This window comes from Lolium rigidum, chromosome 7, assembly GCF_022539505.1.
Source record: "Lolium rigidum isolate FL_2022 chromosome 7, APGP_CSIRO_Lrig_0.1, whole genome shotgun sequence".
Lineage (NCBI taxonomy): Eukaryota > Viridiplantae > Streptophyta > Magnoliopsida > Poales > Poaceae > Lolium > Lolium rigidum.
In genome coordinates, this window is record NC_061514.1 from 57504472 (window position 1) to 57515407 (window position 10936).

The 10936-nt window shown below is 45.0% G+C and overlaps 1 long non-coding RNA gene across 1 annotated transcript; it reads left to right on the forward strand.

The window, feature by feature from the left end:
* Positions 1-3647: 3647 nt before the first annotated feature.
* On the forward strand, positions 3648-7246 carry LOC124678152. Its single transcript, XR_006994355.1, has 3 exons — positions 3648-3896; positions 6956-7000; positions 7098-7246. It is a non-coding gene; the product is annotated as an uncharacterized LOC124678152 (long non-coding RNA).
* The last annotated feature ends 3690 nt before the right edge of the window (positions 7247-10936 follow it).

The following is a 10936-nucleotide window of genomic DNA, read 5'->3' on the forward strand; positions in this document are numbered from 1 at the left end:
TAAGCCTGGTCTTCATTGAACAAACAAACACTTGAAAACGCAAAACAGCTGCCTCTAATCAAGTTGCCCCCTAGCTCCTCTACTCAAACTATCTCCCTACGATCCGTTGCTTTCTCTCTCAAAACGAACAATGGTTGCAATTCAAGAAGTAGATATAGGATTGATGCACTAGCTAAGTTTTTTAAAAGTCCGAACTAGTTGAAGAAGGCTATGCAGTATATTTATAGTTAACACTCTCCCTCACATCTAGACTATTTTAGTTCTTAGTGTGGGTTTAGTGTAGGCCGCATGATTTTTCTGTTTGTTTTTCAATACTGCGTGGATACCATATAGGATTGATGCACTAGCCAAGCAAAAATCCAAACAGATGGAAGGAGACTACGTAGTATATTTATATTTGAACGCTGGATTATATATATCTTAGCGTTTTTTCCTATAATTCTGATCTGTATGCTCCTTAAATTATGGCATCGTTGAAACTGAACTAGAAAAGTTGTGTCTAAGATAAGCCATCTCGTACGATGAAGAAATATATTTTGCTAAGATATAGTCTCGTAGTTAAGACAAGACAACCCATTTTTTTATCACTTCCATCTCTTCCAACTCAATATTATCCTACATCGCTAAGATAAAACTATTGTACATGCCTTTAGGGCATCTACAATGATGCCTTCTCTTATATCTCACATTATCTATATAAAGCAATATATTTAACTTATACTACTCCCTCCGTCTCAGTTCGCAAGGCAAAGTTTTCAAATATCTTAGCGCAAGGTGAATTCTCATTGGCTCTAAATTTTCACGTAAAAACGTTAACATCGGCGCTGCAATTAATTGGGAAATTAAAAAGAACTTTATTTTCTACCCTTTAATTCATTTTTACTCCCACATTAAATGCAAATGGTGCATGCAAAGTACTAATAAACATGCAAAAACTGAAACCGTTTCACACATGGTGCATGCAAAGTACTAATGAACCTCGTTTTACACGGTGGGATACGAAAGAAGGAGTCTTTTGCATGCAATAATGAATCAGTTTTACTACCACATTAAATGCAAATGTGCCTAGAAGGTGCGGCATTTTGGGACAAATATTTTTTGAAACTTTGCCTTGCGAACTGGGACGGAGGGAGTAGTACTCCAGTGCATTATCTCAGACCTGCTTAATGTGATGCCTATTAAATGCTCCCTCCATATCGATTTATTAGGCTTTCACGTTGTTTAAGGAAATGTTTGATCATAAAATTGGGATATAATTTTGGTAAACACTACATATCGGGGGCCATCGGAAGCAAACCATCGGACCGATTGCAGGCCATCGATCTCGTTTCCATCGTACGGTACAAGATTCCTTTTCCTTCCTAGCCAACGTAAAAAAAAGGGTTGGTCCGTTAATTCCGTCCTCCCCTACCGATTTTTCCCCAGAAAATAGGTCCGGTAACCATGCGCCTCCTAAAACTAATCCCCAAATCGACACGATCTGCTATCCCCGCAGCCATCGCCGATATTGTTCTCTCCCCAGCGCACGTGATCTTGCTCCGCCGCGCCGCACCTATCATCCCCGCCGCGCCTTCCCATCGGATAGCCGCGCCTCCACCTGCATCGATCTGTGCGGGCAAGCATGCAGTTCTGCGAGGGGGAATCGTCTTCGGGGATCCATGGACGCCACCATCCGACGCCCTAGGTTGGCGGTGGAGGCTTAGCCGGGTTGACCAGGCTACACTCCGGCTGAAGCATTGAGGCTGGAGGCTGCTTCCATGGCAAACGTGCTTCCCCGCCGTTCTTTGATGCGCCTCCTCGAGCAGGGCGTGCCGCTGCTCTCCGTCAGCACCAGTACCATCTCGCAGTGTCGTTACTGACGCAGGTGTAGATGGCGCCATTCACCACCGAGGGATGGGCACTCCAGGCAGGTTTCTGCAGCCTAAGGGCATGTATAATGGTATCTAATCAGCTGTCTGTAAGGGATGTCACGTGGGATTTTTTGTGACCTGTAGCGCTGAAAAATCCGCCCCAACCGACGGCCTTCCACTGTTGTACGAGGGCGTCTTTAGTACTGGTTTTTTCTTCCTTCGATCTCCATGGATCCAGTCTAGGAAAATGGTAGCAAGAAGACCGCACGGAGTGGTGGTGGCGCTGGAGCCGGGGGAGATTGCCGAGCTTGCGGAGGAGGACCTCGGGCGCGGTGCTGGTGGAGGTGAGGGAGGCAGGTCGAGCACTCTCTGGCGGGGATGGTCATGGTCGGCGGTGTGGTTGAGGCGGCGGAGCAGCCCGGGTCGACGGCCGTCGGGATGGATCTGGATTTGGAAATTTTGCTGCGAGCAGTTTAGGAATTCGGGGGTCGATTTGATCTCCTCACCGGTGGAAATCATTTGCTGGCTACCGGCGGCGTACGGCGGGTCAGGCAAAGGCTGCAGCTATGACATAATTTCACCTCCAGTGACACTCTTCGTCATCGGGATGAGCATCATGATGCCGCTCTTCACGGACTGAGATCCGGTGCCTCGCTGAAAGCAAGGCACGCAGCGCCTTGAGGCATTCAATCCGCCGCTCGTTTACATCCAACGGACAACACACAAGGCGCAGTGAGAAACGAGTCAACATGTCTGTCCTCACGCGCGGGCAAGCCAAATGAGCGACGCAGACGGCTCTTCCCGGGCAGAGCTCTGCTGCCGCCCGCCGGCGTCGTCCACCTCCGCTTCCGCCCTGCTTGCTCCGCCTTCGCGTACCTTCGTCTTCTTGCTCCGCCTCTCCTGCTGCCCCTGCGCTCCCATCCGACGGCCGCCATCAGCCCGTCAAGAACCCATCTGACGCCATGTTCTGCTCCCTCCGAGACTCCGACGGCCGTCCTCTGTCGGGTTTCTCGGAGCCATCAACCTCGTCGTATGATTGCAGGGTGCCAGATAGGAGACGGATGGAGCAGCCGGTGGTGGGCGGCTGTCGGCCGGTCGAGGCTGTCTCCTCCTGTGAGGACGTAGGTCACGTCGCCGGAGCTCACCATGAAGGAGCAGTCGGACCGGATCCTCTCTCCTTTTCCTGCGGCACCCTGATGCGAGTTCTCTTCCTTTCCCGCGGCGACGAAAGCTGCAGGGCCAGCCTTGATTGTTTGCCTTGGGCTCGTGAGTAGAAGATGTCTTTTTGGCGTTAACTGCTGCTGCATCGCGTGAGTTCTGGTCGTTGTGCCCTGTTAGCCGTTGGATGTAAACGAGCGGCGGATTGAATGCCTCAAGGCGCTGCGTGCCTTGCTTTCAGCGAGGCACCGGATCTTCACATCCTGGATGAGCGGTGGAGCGGATGTGGTGGTAGCCAGAGTTGGAAAAGATATAAGTGACAGTTATATTTTGCTAGTCATGCGGCACTATCAACGGCAGAAAAGACAGTCCATTGTATATGGTGTTTTTACTCCCGTCTGCATGTGATGTGGAGCCTTGCTACAGACAGAGGTTGTCTAAACTAACGTATAATCTAATAATTGCGTGGGCACTGTGTGGTCTTACAGAGTGCTCCCTCGTCTGCTCCGTCCGATCTGAATCACGCGGTCTTTGCTTTCCCTCGTGTAGTGGCGCGTTCCGACAAAACAATTCTGGACTGGGTCTCGAATTCCCCTCTCCTTCCTTCACCTTGGGCTCTCGTCCATCCCACCTCAACTCCGTCGATTCTCCCTCGTCGGCGGCAAGCGGTCCGGCGGAAAGACGAATCAAGCGGCCGGTGGCGGTCGGCGTTCGTTGTTCGTAGCGGCCGGTGGTGCTGCATCAACGAGGCGCGTCAGGGGCCATCTTCTAGTGCGCCGAGTGTCGATGCGTCCGATTCGACCGGGCTGAGAGGAGATACCGTCGAAGATCATTGTCGGGGAGGTTCTACATCAACACCTACCGTCCTCTGTTTCTCAATTTTGTGAGGTGAGCACCCTAATCGATTCCCACCATGGTAGTTGCTTCGTAGTTTTGCTCTGGCGATTTTGAGATCTGAGCTGCGCTGATTTTTATTTTTGGTTTCGCTTAGTGGTGATGGAACGCTCCACAGGTGCTCCCGGATGTTTGATTTGTTTTGCAGATGATATGTTGGTCCAGATTTGTTGGGTAGCATGGGTTTTCTGCCGTTTGTTACATGCACATTAGCTTCTGATAGTACTCAAGTAGGATTTGTTACATACTTGCAGCTCGAGGCTGTTGCTACGTGTTGTATTTTTATTATCCATGAATCTAAACTTGGTGGTCAAATTAATTTTGTGAGGCATATGTTACATGAACATTAGCTTCTTAGTAAGCCCGCATGCTGTTCGAGCAAGTGTCCGGTGCAATCCCAACTCAGCCCGCATTCGATTGGTTTTGGACAGTTTGGGATCGATGGTTCCGCTGTTACACCAGATGAAGGACATCAGGCGTTCAACCGGGCAAGAGCGTCGTGGTGTTGTTCAGCAAGCTCCCCCTCATAGCAGCCAACTCGCCGAGATTGCCAACATCATGATGGCCAACAGACTTGCTAAGTAGCCTGACCTTGCCGATGTGTCTGCACTGGTGTGGCAAGCGCTCTCGCGGTCGTGCTGAACTTGTTACGCTGCCCCGTTCGCCGTCGGCATGCCGTTTCTCTGCTCGCCGCTCACGTCGCTAATGTCGTTGCGGCACTGACCTACAAGGCCATGCCCATGCGCTACACGCTTGAACTAATTATACGACTTGCCAGCAGCTTAAACGAGAAGGACGCTTGTGACGGATGGCATTGCCGTTGTTTCATCGCCGGAGGCGTGAGTTCTGTTGTGGACTACTAGTACATTGGTTCCACGATTTGAACCTAGACTTAATCTGATAAGGGCTTCGATCTTGCTTATTTCTGCCGCTGTTGCTGCTTGGCTGGCATGTTTGCTCGATGCGGGTTGGAATTTACCTCCAATTTTATTCTCGGTGGTGCTGGTATAGTAGACACGGTGGTGTTGGTGTAGCCTTCAACTGGGCATGGTGGTGCTGGTCTGAGGGTCGTGCGGTGCTGGCAAAGGTGCTCAAGGTGTTTCTCGTCTCATAGTGGTTCTTTTAGGGTTCATCTCACCATCCACTAGAGCAGCCAAATCTGTTTGGAATAGTCAAGAGGCTAATTATGCAGTAGCGCATGTAATTTGGGTCAACAGTTACATACATGGGATCCTTGTATCAGAATATGCACGATGCAATTCATTGTGTGGAGTTTCACGTTATGGTTGTTTTGAATTTATCTGTCCAAACTACAGGAAGTAGAAACTATTGTTTTGGATGGAACTAACACATAAGTCTTGCATATTGTATGTAATATTTATGCACTTAGGATTTATGTTTTTTTACACTGTAATTTCTTGATCACAATTAATTATGCAGTGGGGATGGGGGGTTAATGTACATTACATCATGTAATAGCTAGATAATAAATATACTTCTTGTTCCCTAATATTGTACACATAGAATGTATGTTTTCTCTTGTTTTGGTGGTTTTGTTTGTAACTATGTTTTTTTGGGTTTAATGAATAGTACAGGATGTAAAAGCTATATAATAAATACATCATGTTCCCTAATATTGTACGCATAAGATGTATCTTTTGATATGCTTTTGTTAGTTTTGATCGTAGCTCTTTTTTTTTTGTGTAATCGTAGGATGTAAAAATTGGATAACAAATACATCCTAGGTAACATTTTCGTAAGCATAGCATGTATTTTTTTGTAAGTGTTGACAGACGTAACTAATCCATGAAATCATACTATTACATGTAACTTTATATGACGAGGATGTATGTTTTTCAGTTGTAGGTTTCGGACATAATTATGTTTTTTGGTTTACTGATTTTCCATGTGTATAAGCAAGATGTATTATTATGGTTGTTTTCTCCATAATGGATCATGTTTTTTGTATGCCAGGATGCATTTTATTGTTGAGTTATTTCATCTAGTTATGTGATCATGAGTTTGTATAGATGTTAATGCATAAAACCAGCGGCATCCTGTAATTATGTTCTTCCTAGATGTAAATTTCACCCACATACACAACTTAGAGTTTTGGAACTTCGAGTCTATGTCAGCATTCTTACCACTTCCGTTGCAACCAAATAGACATTTCTCTCTCTCCTTGTCGACAACGGAATTCCTGGAGGTACCAGACTTTATCGAAAAACCAACATGCTTAGTACATTTGTTGCAATGCAATTTCGCATCCTCCCAACTTTCAAAGATCATGCCTTGGTAGGGTTTTTCAATAGTTGGCTCGATGCTAGGAGATGACTAAACTTATCTTCCGCGCGAGATTCTTCACCTGAAATTGCATTCCATGTTTCAACCTCGGTATTTGTAAATGGACATGAGTTGCCACCATAATGTTCCACTGTCGCCATAGCTACTTCGTCCTGTTCTGCATTTTGTTGATCTTGCTTGTTCGTCAAATCTTACACATCTGCATCTTCCAAGACACTGACATTTAGGTCTTTGTTTGTATAATCATAGGATGTATTTTTTGTTAACAAATACATCCTGATCATACATAATTAGTGTTTCTCCCTACGATAGGATGTATTTTTAACTTTTGTTGCTTTTTACTCATAATTATGTAGTTCGGGATAGTTTTTCTTTAATCATAGGATGTAAATTTCTGGCTACAAATACTTGTTGATCATATGGAGTTAGTTTAACACCTGCCATGATAGAATGTAATTATGATCAAAATTTAACCTCTATTCTTCTTGTATAAGTAAAGTATTGTCAATAAGTACATTTATGATATGTTGGCTATGAACAAGGATATGCATAGGATGCATATTTTAAAATACTTGCAGTTTTTAAATCATAATCATGTAATGGAGTTTTTTTGTATGATGGTTTGATGTAAATTTCTGTCTATAAATACTTCCTGATCATATGCAGTTAGTGTAACATCTGCCAGGATAGAATGTATATTATGAGGCAAAATTAAACTCCATTTTTATCGTTTGTTCATGTTTTTGCAGGAGTGCTCATTTTCAAACAGTTCTGTCAAACATATTTTTATCATGGTATGAGTGCTGTCTTTATATTTTGATTTGTTGGTGTGTATCACGCTATGATATATTTCATTCTTCTAGTGACATTTTTCACCGTTTTGTTCTGCAGAAACCCTCACGCATACCTAAAAGTGCCAAGGCTGGACCGATGTTCATCTTTGCATGGTTTATGTCAGATACATCTTTTCAATCGATCATCTCCCATGAAGCTTTTTAGGTGGTGCAAGGGCATGAGTCCGTCTGGAGTGTTTAGATCAATACCTGCGCCAGGAAATCGGAAATCCATATTGCAGAAAGTTTGTTTCACTGTGTACTTGTCTTCATGTCTGCAATTTTTTACTTCCTGTCATGTTTTTATTTTATTTTGTACAACCAATAAACAGCTACTAATTTTATTGCATGATTTTATTTCTTGCAGATCATGAAGACTAATTTCAGAACATGAAGGACTCATGGCAACCTAAGATTCAAGCTTAACTGTACACGTTGTATTTGCTCTCAGGTTTCCATTGCCATTGGTGCGCCTCTAGTGCATTTTCACCTAGGTTGAGGTGCGGTCAGTACTTTGGTTCTTGCAAGCTACTAAAACCTGATGCTTTTGGATGTTGGATTCTACTGCAAGAAGATACATCCCACAATGCAGATCAAGTCATGCACAACTATTTCCCTTTTTCTTGTTATTACTGTTGGAGGTCACTTTTATACATGCATGGCAGAAAGTTGGGGGTAGAAGATCATGATGCACCAGCAGCCCCGAATCTAGATTTGGGATGTTCATGTAATATACACTGGAGGCCCAGGAATTTGGCTGTAACTTTATGTCTGCAGTAGCTTCTTTGGTGGTTGTAGATCCTGGCCGGCCCCCCTATTTGTTCTCTATTTGTTTTATATTTGCCTGTAACTTTTCTACCGAGACTGCTGAAGCCATGGAGGTTTCCTCTCCTTTGGTTGTGTCTCTGTGAGGCTCTTTATCACAGTACATCTGTCAAATGGAACTGGTCTTCCCGCGCGTGGATGGATGTGTCACAGGAGGAAAGGATGCTTTCTATTTTCGGCTAGCTGTCACTTTCACCTTTTGGCCCACTTGCTATTTCTGGAAACTACCTGGTTCGGACAGGGGGGGCACCGCATATGACTATCTGGTAACCGCGCACCCTGTAGCAGCGTCCCTAAACTAATGTACATGTTCTAAGTCCTAGCTTACACGGACACTTTATATGCAGTGATGGCAACACGTGTGGTAGCGCCTCGATTCCTCCCTTGGCGTAGGTTTTATCCATCTAATTTCTTGTTAATTTAATAGCTTAGATTTGTAAATTCCAAACGATTGATACTTGAAGCACGTTTTTGCGACCATTAGATGACCATTTATTCTGATATCATATATTTTTCTACCTCGTTTTAGTGTGTGTAAGCTTACAAAACCACCCTTTAATTTTGTTGAGTGGTTTGTACATCACACATGATGCGCCCATTTTATGATAGTCAAGAATTGCTTAATTTCCAATTTCAAGTTTTCTATGCTTCCACTACAGAATTGTTCTGTCGAGATAACTCTCATTTAATCTGCCCTCATATGTGATGTGAATCTATGATATACTAGCATAATATATGCGTTTGATACTTACATGCTTCAGCTCCTTCTTATGTTGTTTCTATTACAATCGAACTTTGGTTCAACCATTTGCAATCATGCTTCGATTACTTACATTTTTGCACAAGGCGATATCAGTTTTTGCTTCTTATTATTCCCACTTTATTCCCACTGTTGTTTTAGAAATTAATACAACCACTACTACCAGGCAATGTGCATCTCTCGTGGCTTTAACACGTCCATCCATAATTCATCTTACAGCGACCGTGACAACAACTGCTGTATCATAGCTTGCGAGGACGACGAGCATGCACAAAGCCTAGCCATGTCTACTAGCTTCGTCGTGGAATGAAAGAGCTCGACGTTATTGATATTGACTGCATATTATGCTTCACCTTACTGTGCTTCCTTATACTGCTTATAAACAATATTGATACTAACTGTATATTATGCTTCACCTTCCTATGCTTCTTGTGTCCATAGTTGTGCTTCGTCAAGGCTTTCAGATTGCGATGTTATAGAGGTAGTAGCGTTTCTTCAGTACATACATTTCGCTCCATATTATCGTTCCTTTTGCTTCCACCTCATGTTCATTTTCTTTCCATGTTATGCTTATTATTAATATTATTTGTAGGCATCACGAAGGAGGCTGAGTTTCAGCACCTGTTGAAGAGTTGATTTGTAGCATGACGGTTGAATGATGCATGGCACGAGTAGTCTATGCATTGCCTCGTTGATGCAAGCCTCGCAGTCATAAAGCAGTGCAATGGCGAGAGAACAATCGACCCGTGGTCTGGCAGTGTGTCGGCGACCGAGCAAATTGCCCCTGTCCAGCAACGGCAGATGCTCACATTATTCTCCTATAGCAAAATTCCTTTTAGAAACCACATGATGCCTTCATTTTTTTTTGAACGGGTACGGGTCCGGAAGGACCCAGAGGCTGCTTCATTTATAAGCGGTGGCTGAAGAAATTACAGAGGATTCCACAAAGAAAGTAGAAACTGCAGAAAAGACCCCAGGAATTACAACAGGGTCCTCAGGACAAAAAGTTAAAAAGCAATCGGGTCCTCGAGATCCTTCTCCACCGTCAAGAACCGAGCTCCGCCGCCGCGCCAGGAATACCGGCACCGGGGACAAACCACTTGGGCCAGCAGCACTGTAAGGTGCGCAACAGCAGGAGCTAAAGATCCTCCGCATCGGCTTGAAGCCTGGAGGAAGATAGACCATCGAAGCATGGTCTTGGAGGGTCGCCTTTCGACCATAAAGTGCAGAGGCAGGGCGGAGTTGACCGCCGGCTTCAGTCCTCTGCGGATGAGCTCCAGAGACGAGAGCGCAGAAGCTCTCCGGCGCAGCAGAAGTTCCCCGCCGTCTCCAAGCCACAGCTCCCTGGACAGCCTCCACTCCCCATCCCCCTCGCCGCCACGGCCGGCCAGGGATAGGAGGTAGACCATCCAGAGAAACCAGAGCTTGACAATAGATACATGCCCTTTATTTGTGGAGCCTCCCGCCGACCAGATCTTCACCACATCCAACTCCGACCGCCGGAGTTCGTCGGGGAAGAAGGCCACATGCCAGCTACAGATCTCGGCCAAGAGATCTAGCAGCCTATTCCCGGCAAAGTGCCAAACACGGGCAAAAAGCCCAGAAAACCTAGATCTACTAGAGCTGTGCACTACCTAACTCCGGCGCCTCTCCTAGGCCATCTCCGGCCGGCTACGCCGGTGGAGAGGCCATCAGATCGGCCCGGCCTCTGGTGGAGAACTCTCAGTTACTGTAGCGAGAGGAGAGAGGTGAGGGGGGAAATGAGCGGTCATGATGCCTTCATTGGGATCATCTTTTTATTCGTGAATTTGACATGAGTGTGTAGGAAGAAAATAGAAGAGTCCATGAAAACATAGAATACTATAAACTGAAATTTAAATACTTGTGAAACATTGTTCTAATGACAAGAAGCGTGTATTTATCTTGTTGGAAGTATAGTTGATTGGTGGTTGCATATATACAATGGATGGGAAGCTGTAATCTCCAATGTATGAAGCAACTAGCTGACACGATGGAAATACATGTGGTTGTCTGTTGAACATTGTGTTCATGGAAACAAACTCTTGATTGGATAAGAGTAGCTAATTTTGTGTAGAAACAATCCTCACTTGGCTCGAAGCATTTGTAAAATACCCCAGTTTGCTCACTTGCAAAAATAAAATTCATATTTTGCTGGAAGCTGTTCTCGAAATAGTGTTGTGATGTTTCCTGTTCAAAAGTAAAATACCCAGTTTCATAGGATAAATATTAGTTAATCAAGCGTGGAAACTTATCCAGGACGATGGAAACATAATTTCCCCGTGTTTCAATTA